Source organism: Sinocyclocheilus grahami, unplaced genomic scaffold, assembly GCF_001515645.1.
Source record: "Sinocyclocheilus grahami isolate Dianchi unplaced genomic scaffold, SAMN03320097.WGS_v1.1 scaffold786.1, whole genome shotgun sequence".
Lineage (NCBI taxonomy): Eukaryota > Metazoa > Chordata > Actinopteri > Cypriniformes > Cyprinidae > Sinocyclocheilus > Sinocyclocheilus grahami.
This window is the reverse complement of record NW_015505965.1, coordinates 268898-275060: the sequence shown is the minus strand read 5'-3', so window position 1 is coordinate 275060 and position 6163 is coordinate 268898.

Sequence of the window (6163 nt, the reverse complement as noted above, 5' to 3'; positions counted from 1 at the left end):
CAGTCCCTCAGAGAGCAGCTCGGAAGAGAGGGGCGGGGTCAGCAGACCTCATTAACATTTAAAGGAAAATGCTACAAAACTGCGTGCTCTGAAAACATCTGTTCTTGACAGGGTAAAAAGGTTGTTGTTGTTTTACACTACCATTGAGACATTTTAACCAAACTATGTTACAGACTTTTCATTAAGACCCTAAAGGATCATATCAACTTGTGGAAAATGGGCATCCGATGACCCCTTTAAAACATTTCATTTCTTTATTACATTATTCAAATGATCACACCTATGACATCATAGTCAGCGTTCCAGAAGCTTTAGAGCAGGTGAAGCTTACTGTGTGTTCACACCGCCGCCGTCGAGAGCGTCAAAAATTGCTCTGGCCGCCCTGCCAACAACGCTGTAGAAAGATTCATGGACGCTCTGACGCTCATCGATTGCTTATCTTGTATTTAAAGGTGCCGTAAAGCAAATTCAGCGTTCCAGAAGCTTTAGAGCAGGTGAAGCTTACTGTGTGTTCACACCGCCGCCGTCGAGAGCGTCAAAAATTGCTCTGGCCGCCCTGCCAACAACGCTGTAGAAAGATTCATGGACTCTCTGACGCTCATCGATTGCTTATCTTGTATTTAAAGGTGCCGCAAAGCAAATACGCTTCTTGATCTTGTGCAGACTGACCACAAGGAGGGTAACGTTATAAGTTAACCTCATTAAATATTTGAAATGTGAATGTAAGAAATTGATCGGTGGAAAGAACTTTATTGTAGTTACATGTTTGCTTATGAAATAAGCCAATTAAAAGCCATTTGTGTGGTGTGGCTTGTGTTCATGGTTAAGTGCTAGTCTAATTTCAACATTATAAGAGACATTTACTAGCCTTGGTCTTTAATTAACATTAACATTAATTTGTGTGCAACCTACATTACAAACTCTCCTGGTTGAATTGTAGCTTTAATGCAATTGGTCAAATCTGTGTTATTTTGAGCAAATGAATTGCATTCCCGCTGTAAAACAAGCGTTCTAGCGGGAAAATGTTGCCTATAAGTAGTGTTGCACGCCTTCTTATCAAATTCACATCACGATGGAGGATCAAGTTTTTGCGTTTGGGGTGGCATTGCTCTGCCTGCGGAGAAGACGTCGGAGATCGGTGTGGGTGCATGACATTCTTCAAGCCCGTCAGCAGCTTGGGGAATATCACCGGCTGGTGCAGGAGCTGCGGCTGGATGACGGCAGGTTCCAGCGATACTTCAGGCTGGATAGGGACCAGTTTGACAAACTGCTGTCAAAAGTGGGGCCGCGAATTGCGAGGCAGGACACCAATTATTGGCGCGCTATTGAGCTGGCTGAGCACCTCGCAATTTGTCTAAGGTGAGCTCATGATTTTTTTCTCTCTATGTCTTTATGAGTTTAAATTTTGTTTTGTAATTTCTATGGGTTGGAAAATCATTTCATGGGTTGTTTCATGGCTATTTATCAGTTGGTAATATAGAATAGAGAAAGGGCATGAAAAAAATTACTCAAGTAAAGTACCTCAAATTTGTACGTAAGTAGGCTTCAGTACTTTAGTAAATGTACTTCTGTTCACCAAAAGTAATTAGTTGTTGTTTTTGCAGATTCTTGGCCACTGGAGACTCCTACCGCACCATAGCTTTCAGCTATCGTGTGGGAGTGAGCACTGTGGCAGGGATTGTTGGAGAGGTCGCCAGGGCAATATGGGATGCCTTGGTGCAGGAGGTCATGCCAGTCCCCACCACTGAGGACTGGCAAAGCATCGCCACTGACTTCCTCCATCGGTGGAACTTCCCCAACTGCCTTGGGTCCATCGATGGAAAACATGTTGTGATTAGGGCCCCTGACAACTCTGGGTCCCTGTTCTTCAACTACAAGGGGACCTACTCGGTTGTGCTCCTGGCAGTGGTAGATGCCCAGTACTGCTTCCGGGTAGTGGATGTGGGCAGCTACGGGAGGACAAGCGATGACAGTGCGCTGGCTAACTCCACCTTCGGCCAGGCACTCCGAGACAGGACCCTTGGCTTGCCACAGGATGCTCTGCTGCCAGGTGCAGAGCATTTGGGACCCCAGCCACACGTGTTTGTGGCTGATGATGCCTTTCCACTCCGCAGAGACCTCATGCGACCTTTCCCAGGACACAATCTCTCCGGCAGGCAAAGAATTTTCAATTACAGGCTGTCACGGGCAAGGCTGATTGTTGAGAATACCTTTGGTATTCTCACAGCTCTGTGGCGTATGTACAGAGGAGTCATTGAGATCAGCCCTGCCAACATAGATGCCTGTGTGAAGGCTACCTGTGTCCTGCACAACTTCCTGAGGAGGTCCACAAACAGCAACAGGACGCCCATACCATCAGCTGGAGACGGAGAAGCTGCTAGCCTACAGGAGGTCACCCGAGTGGGCAGTAACAACCCCACGGGAGGCCATCCATGTCCGGGAGAAATTGATGACCTATTTCTTCACCGATGGAGCTGTCCCCTGGCAACCTGTGGCATAAGCCATTGCTTTTAATGGCTCTTTTAAGAGCTACAAATTAATTTTTAAAAAAGCATTATTTCCATAAATATAATATCAAGTGTGACAACACCCACTCTCCCCTGGTGAAAAAAAAAGTACACTTCCATAATGTGCTTAAAGTGCTCTATTTTCACACACTAATTTTGTACTTAATATATATGTAATATATGTAACTACAAATTAATCTTAAGAACATTTAAGTGTACTCTGTGCTGTACTTTGTGAGACACCATGAATATGAACTAAAATGTGCTAAAAATGTATTTAGGTACCACTTGAAACTCTTTCATACAAAGTGGTAACTAAATATATTTTTTAATACAGAGATAGTACATTAAAAGCACATTTTAGTTCATATTCATGGTGTCTCATAATAGCACAGTTGAGTACACTTAGATTGTTCTTAATATACTAAAAATTCTTCTTTAGTAGTTCTTAAGTACAAAATCAGTGTGTGAAAATGGAGCACTTTAAGTACATTATGGAAGTATGTTTTTTTTCCACCTGGGTCCCCTACACGTTTTCAATATGATATGGTAGAATATGATCAATTTGTAATATTAAACACATATAACCAGAAATGTTGACAATATTTTATTGCCGGGACATTAACTTAAAAATAATAAAATATTCTTCAAAAAAAAGTTGTTGTGTTCATTCAAATGATAGAAATATTTTTTGGGAGCAAATACTTTTATGCAGTACAGTTTAGAACACTGTTGGTGCAAATACTTTTATACTGAACATTTTTGAACACTGTTGGAACAAATACTTTCATACAAGGCTTATTGTGTGTGAGGGAGAAAGTACAAGGTGCAGCTGACAAGACTGCGAGGGAAATAAGCTTACTAAAACCTCATCACAGACTTGTCAGCTGCCCCCCGTTACTCTCTCCCCAGTGTTCAGTGATTCCAGCCTCCAGACATTTTGCTTCATACACTAGCTTGTGAATTTGGAACTTTAAATCCTGCCTGGTCCTCAATGACAGCATCCTGAAGTCCTCCAGGAGGCTTTAAAAAAATAAACTGTAATTGTCCTCCTGAGGAGTGCTAGCTCTCCTACTCACAGCCTCCAAAGCTGTTAGCATCCTCTCCTCAAACTCTGTGCTGCTGTGCTCTCTTTCTCCTGTTTGAGTGCCCTGTCTGTCCCTGAACGCTGGACTGGCTCGGGCTTGATGGTCCTGCCTGAACGTGAATGCTGGACTGGCTCGGGCTTGATGGTCCTGCCTGAACATGAACGCTGGACTGACTCGGCTTGATGGTCCTTCCTGAACCTGACGGCTCGGGCTCTCACCTAGCTGGTTCACCTCACACTGCTGACTGTGTGTGTGTGTGTTATCTGTGCTGCCCGACTGTGCCCGGCCATGGCATCTTCTCTTTCCTCTGGGGTCAGGGCTTCCCCAACCCCCCCTACCATATTACTGGCAGTTATTCTATCTTCTAGGAAGGGGTTGAGGAAGCCCATGACTCCACTGTAGCGCCATGGCCGGACACTGCTCGCCCCTGCTCCACTCCTCTTCCTCTCTGACTCCTTCCTTCTCTCTCTTCTGTAGGTGTCTCTAAGAGACTTCCACCTTTTTCTGCACTCATCCGCTAGTGAAAAGACAATAGAAAACACATATTCAATATAAACATCTCATTACCCACAACTCAGAATAGCTTGTTTGCATGCTATGTCTGAAATGGCATAGCTGTATGTGCCACTGACTGTATATATATTTAAACCTAATGACATTTATAATTATTTTTTCCAGCTAAGCAATTTGTTGACAATACCACAGGGGAGACCAGTTAAAGAACACTTTTGTTTTTCCTGGCAGAAGTTACTGCTTTAATTTTAAAATATGTGACATACACCTCTGGTCTCCATCAGATGTAAAACAAATTTGCAGCAGCTCTCTACAACACCTATTTTTCGTTTAATCCAATATGTGTTAATATGTCAGAAATATTCTGCAACAGTAACACTGTTTTGCATGCTTTGGCGCTAAAGTTAGCATGAAATTCCCCCTTTTTTTCAGAAAATATATAATGTTAATGCACATCAGCAACTCACCAGGAACACCAACAATATCAGACACCTTGGTCCACGCATCATTTTTTAAATTTATGTCCCTGTACGCAAACAGGGACATGTCGTAGATTATTGGGAAACCCGCCACAGCAATAATCAACCTCTCTTCCATTTTGCTTGGGAACTAATGTGGTCAGAACCAAAGTTTACAGGGCTGCGTTCTCTGGAATCCTCTCAAGCGGTGGACTTCTACGTTCCGATTGGTTGCCGCCGAAACGCGTCATAGCTCATTACCATAAAGTTGACCTGATTTCAACTCTCCTCGACACCCTCAATGTCAAGTCGCGCCGCTGCTCGACGCCGGCTCACATTGAAAATGAATGACTTCCGGCCACTTTGACGCTCTCGATGGCGGCGGTGTGAATGCACAGTTAGAGGCTCATAGCAGCAGTAGAGACAAAATATCAGACTTCCTCTGATAAACTTGTCAGTTTGTGCTTAACCAGTAGATTACCAGTATCAGTAGATTAGTTCAGATGGCTAATAGAATCAGCTCCGGCTTTTCTTCTCTAGTACTACTTGGAGTCACGGCCAGTTCTGACCTAAACTCAGGCAGTCAGGTGGAGATGAGACGGGGTATTAAAAGAAAAATTTTTAAATCTGGCAGATCAGAGAGTGTAGAGTGGATAAGAAGATCAGACCTCCAGTCTGATTCTTTGATTGATTCCCTCACCTTTGCATTTTCTTGCATGCCTATTAGTGCCCCACCAGCAGCATGTGAAAGGGTCCAGCAAGGTTGATGAACAGCCTGGATTGTCTCACCTCAACAATAGTAAGGTCAGACCCGTACAATCACCAATGAAAGAGTACATCATAGATGATGAACAGACTGCACCATCTCGCCTGGTTAACCTGGAACAGGGTGTTAAAAGAAGAAGGGAGAATAATGGCAGAACAGTGAGCAGCAAACAGAAAAGGATCAAATTAAACCCCGACTTTTATTCTCCAGCATCACATGGAGTGTGGAGTACAGGTGGTCAGATTTGAGAAACACGGTGAAAAAAGAAAAAGAAAGACTGATAAAAGAAGCAGATCAGAGCACCAGTTTGAAACTTTAATTGATTCCCTCACCTCTGAGTTTTCTCACAAATACTTTAGTGGCCCACTATTAGCATGTGTGAAGACACATAAAGCCTTCCAAAATGAAATGGATAAGGCTTGCGCAATGTCATGATACACAGCATGATACACATGTGGCTGTTCATTATAATTACAGGTTCCACTGTCACAGGAGCTCAGTTGTTCCACTTCAATAACACTTTCATTAAAAACACATCCCAAAAATGTATGTTGCACATTTCTGTGTTCCCCAAAATTGATACTGTTTCACTTATTTCATTAAAGAATTTTGTCCTATTCAGGTGGTCCAGATGATGATTGATTTGCTGACTCTCCCGTTTGGTATTGTGTCTACAGTCCAGGCTACATGTATCCTGTCAATACATTACTGCAGGCTCGCTCTGCTTTGCTGCAGAAAACAAAGTTAAATTGCTAGCTGAATGATTCTGCCAGGTTAGGGTCTAAAGCCCTATTCGCACGGGATTAGTATTATCTGGGGACCTTGTGTGAT